Source organism: Bubalus bubalis, chromosome 6 (assembly GCF_019923935.1).
Source record: "Bubalus bubalis isolate 160015118507 breed Murrah chromosome 6, NDDB_SH_1, whole genome shotgun sequence".
In the NCBI taxonomy this organism is placed as follows: domain Eukaryota; kingdom Metazoa; phylum Chordata; class Mammalia; order Artiodactyla; family Bovidae; genus Bubalus; species Bubalus bubalis.
Genome location: NC_059162.1, coordinates 52,588,573 through 52,593,411, shown reverse-complemented (window position 1 = coordinate 52,593,411; position 4,839 = coordinate 52,588,573). Strand labels below are relative to the sequence as shown.

At 39.8% G+C, this 4,839-nt stretch overlaps 1 long non-coding RNA gene across 1 annotated transcript; it reads right to left on the bottom strand.

Moving 5' to 3' along the window:
- Nucleotides 1–1,006: 1,006 nt before the first annotated feature.
- Nucleotides 1,007–4,622, bottom strand: LOC123334061. Its single transcript, XR_006551814.2, has 2 exons — nt 2,597–4,622; nt 1,007–1,089 (listed from the first exon to the last, which is right to left on the bottom strand). It is a non-coding gene; the product is annotated as an uncharacterized LOC123334061 (long non-coding RNA).
- Nucleotides 4,623–4,839: the final 217 nt, after the last annotated feature.

Here is a 4,839-nt window from a genome sequence, read left to right as displayed (position 1 = left end):
TAATATTATTGTTAATTTCACTTAGATAAGATTTTTCATTTACAGTAGTGAGAACATTTTCAGTTAGGTTAACTCATCAATGAAGTGGGGGTACATAGAGGCAAAAACAAAAAAAGTGCAGGAAAGAGTTACTGAATAATCAGATACTTTGTTGTGAAAATTTAACTTGTTTCATGCCAGACCCCAAAGCTCTGTCTGGCTTTCCCTTTTTCTGATTAGAAAAACGAAGGAAAAATGTCCTTCCTTGTCTGATACTCTCTCTCTTGGTTAAATTTGTACTCAAAAATCGTTAAGTATGACCATGGTCCAATTAACTTTACCCACAAAGCCTACACTCCACTTGAAAATACACCCTCCCTAGTCCATTGTTTTTCCAGCATCGCTGGAAAGAGTTTAAAATCTCATCAAAAGCACCAGCCTCTCCCAGCAAGTTACACATCCCCAAAGCCAAGTTCAATCACACCTCTCAGGGAAAAGGAACCCACCCTCCAGAAAGAAAAGGGCGGCAGCTTGTCCACAGCATAAATTAATATCACAGCTGCCACTTTCGTAAGAATATCAAAACCAGCTTTCCAGTTTGTAAACATAAACTTCACAGACCCACGGTCGGATAGAGTGTTGCTAAAGTGTTCTGAATGTACAACACCCAGAAAAACCTCCTGAGTGTTATTTACAGTATGTGCTTCATAGGGAGAATTCACATTTCAGCAGTCCAGGGAACAAATGCACAGATAGGAAAGAAAGCCAGCAAATTATTTAATGATTACTTTAAAAAAATATGTCACTGTGCAGAAAAGTGTTTGGAGCTATGTTGAAGGCCTGTGTCACTGCGTGACACTGCTTCATTATCACTTCAATGGCCATGAATCCGGGGGTGGGAGGAAACGCTTCATACAAAAATAATGACTTTAGGCCTTGGAGCCCCACCCCAATATTTTAGGAAATCATGTTCTTGCCTTAAAGCTGTGTTTTCTTTGTATGTCAAACATTTGGTGAGTTGTTTTCGGCAGTAAAGCTGAATGAGCTTTTATTTGGTTTTCTCCATTCCTGATGAAGTATTACCGTTAACATAGTCTTCTCATATCCCACCTTAAAAAAACATTTACAATGGGATAAAATTAAAACACATCCTTGGAACGATGGTTTTCACTTGGCTATGCTGCATGAATTTTAAATTTCCCTTTTCACAATGCAACCATCGCCATGGAACGCTGAGGGCGGATTAATGCTTCTCTGGTACGTTGGAATATCAGAACACGGATTTGCCAACAACAGCTGCAGCAAATTCCCCTGACTGAGAAGAATTACAAGTATTATCACCTAGATCATTAAACTGGGTTCATAGATTGCAGAATGTCTTCAATCAATTCATCTTAGATAACCTGAAGCCAGCTGGACCCCCTCAGCGAGAACTTGACTTAATTGGCCAATAAGTGGCTGGAAAAGGTGCATGCTATTTGATAAAATTACTGAGTGAGCAAGTGATTACAGTTTGGAGAAGCACCGAGTGTAGACTGCAGGTCAGCCCTTTTGGGGAGGGCTAAGTTAATGTCCACTATTAAGTGCTGCTATGAAAAATGGTAGCTTGCTTGGAGCTCAGATGGAAAAGAGGATTCAGGTCAGACTTCAGCTGATGGAGTGGGTGAGAGGCAGACATTTATCATCTCTTTGGCCTCATTTCTGCCTTGGTAATAGTCCCACACTAACCACTCCAGCAGTTGCCTGATTTTCTGTCTCCCTTTCATTTTATTGGCATAACAAAAAATATTGCCCTAGCCAACGAATCCATCTGGAAGGAAAAACCACTTTTTCCTCAATCATGTCCCAAGAGTCTTTTCCACAGAAAGGTTAAGGAATAGAGAGGCTGAAGAACACATTGTCTACACATACATATCAATAATTATTCTCTCCCTCTAGTGAGGAGATTAAAGTACTGTATTTTGCGCTTAGATGTCTATATTTTATCAGTGCAGTTAAAAAAAAAATGGGCAAATCAAAACTGGAATATGTTACCAGGCTGTTGGCAGAAATTATTAAATAAAAACAACTCTCTTCCTTTATGATGAAACAAAGGTTTCTTAATATATTGCTTCCATGATATTGTTTTCTCCTGCCACTAAATGTTTTAGCCAGTTTGCAAAAAAAAAGAAAACTTTTGACAGATTTAGTTCAAGATTTCAGGTTAACAGACCCGCAACAACACATTGTCACTTGAATTATTGGTGTTAGACAATAATATGGTACCATTCGGGGGAAGTCCGAAGAAGAAGGTTCCAGAGCAAAATGCACTCACTTATTCTCTTCCAGAAATATACTTGTTTCATGGGCTTTTACTAAATAATAAACATCATCGGGATTTTAACAGGTAGAGAGATGGAAAATCATTCAAACTCAGGCCACAATTTGAACTGTAGCCTAAGAAATCAGACACATCTTAAACCTGCCTGGTGTTCACGAGAGAAATGAATTCATCAGCATGTAAATACCAATTGCATCATGAGAATCCCTTTAACTCTTTGTTAACTAACTTTGGGAAGTGTGAGCAATGATTCTGAACTTTACTTTGCTCATTAGTGTGTCACTGGGGCCAACATACCTGGCATACTATGGATGAAATCAGTAGGCACCCTTGAATGGCCACATTCACTCCTTTCTGGAGGCGTTGGCCTTCTTTCCAAGTGGGAAATGCAAACCCACCTTGGAACCTTTACCATCACAGAGGTTGCTTCTGTTGTTACTCACATGTTAAAAATGAGAAATACAATTCTTAGAGGAGTCAAGTGCTTGGATGAGATGCCAGAAATACTGGGTAGAGCTGGATCCAAACCCAGGTTTTTCTCTCCCAGAAGCTGAGCTCTAAAGGTAGCATTTGTGTCTGGTAGCCTTTTGACTTCTCTGTGAATCTTTAACTTAGGCCCCAAATTTTCCAAGGACAAAATGAAAGTCAAACATATTCTCAAGTATTTGTTTTAAATTATTTGCCTTATTTATATCACAGCCATAAACCAGGTCCGGCTAATGAGAAAGCAAGTAATTTTCAACGCAGCAGCTTATAAATCAACATCTCCTTATGGATATCTCAATCTGCATTGATTTTCTGAATAGGAGACTTTCCCTTCCACATCACCAATTTCCTGCTTCTAAATTTTTTTTGTTTTTTTTTGGAGTGATCTTGAAGAAAAATAAGGCAGGGGTTGGGGGATCATCGTCACAAACTTTTTGATGATCACATTGTTGTTCTACCAGCTGTTTGAAATGGAAATCTCTTCGGGCGATTTTTGGGTGGGAGAGTGAAGTGGGGGTTATAATTTCCTCCTCCATTATTTATTCCTAGAGTATTTCAGGGAAGAGTTAAATCAAGGAGCACTGGACTGGTGCACACATTTTTCTCTTACCCTGAGATCTTTTGGGTGAAAGGGCAGCACTGAATTAAGCATTTAGTATTTTCAAAACCTGTGACCCGGAGCTGGTGCCTGAAAGCATCATCGATAATAAGGTTAGAAGCACATTATACTTTGCTGGTACTTCTCTCATCTTGCCTTGGACAATCTTCTCCAGGAGTCATAATTATCCCACTAGGAAAACTGTCCCATTGTCTGCTAGTCTTTACTGGCAGGAAGTTTTTCTTGCTCTCTCCAGCTGTATCCTTTCTCAGCAGGGCCCATTAGTTCTCATTTAATTAGTACCATGATATAAATGGTCCTTCTCTTCATTTATGTTGTTTTCATTTAAATAATTACACAGTACAGTGTTTCCATTCCCTACAGGCACTGGTTTTGTAGGCTGAGAAACAGGATTGCAAACTATAGGCTTCAGTATATTTTTTAAGCATGGCTTCACCTTTCTCATATGAATAAGGCAAATACCTTTGCGCTGATGGTAGACTTTCAGGAACACGAAAAATTATTCTGTTTCCTCTAGAATGGATTCTGGTACTAAATGGCTGGCAGGCCTAACAACCCAATGATAGCGTTGTCGATGTGTCTAATGGAAAGCCTGCTTGGCCTGGGTGCTGGCAAGTGCTGAAGGTACAGTGGTAAATAAGCCAGATGCGGGCCTGGCCCCTGAAGGGCTTACAGTCTAGACTTTAGAGAAGAGAGGTTTGGAGACAGTGAGATAGTGAGAGGAGAGAGAGCTTCTCAAATATTTATATGCATATGAATTTACGGAGATTGTGTTAAAAGATTCTGGTTCAATAGAACTGGATGGGGCCTGAAAGTTTGCATTTCTACAGACTCCCAGGTGATGCTGACATTGCTGGTCCAGGGCCCACCCTTTGAGTAGCCAAGAATCTGAAGAATGGAGATCTAGACTCATCTCTGTTGCCAAGTGAACCTTTGGTAATTGGACAGGTTCGTTAAATAAGTGAAGTCTTATCATCCGGCAAATGGAACCCTAATATCTACTCTACCAAGTTGTTGTGAAGTCAAATAAATAGAAAAGCATTTTATAAAATTTCATGTGCTGTATTATAAGAAAATAATGCCCTTGTACTCAATGCATTTTTAAACATACAGTGAGATTAACCAAAATCTGATTTGATGTTGTTTTGAACAATAATTGGGCTTCTCTGTGGCTCAGCTATAAAGAATCTGCCCACCAATTCAGGAGACACGTGTTCGATCCCTGGGTTGGGAAGATGCCCTGGAGAAGGAAATGCAGTATTCTTGCCTGGGAAAACCCATGGAGGATGAGCCTGGTGGGCTACAGTCCATGGGGTCACAAAGAGTTGGACACGACTTAGCGACTAAACAACAACAAATGTGACATTGTTTTGAACAATAGCTACGCCCACATCTCTTAAACTGGGCTTCTGATGCAGGTATATATAATTTTACG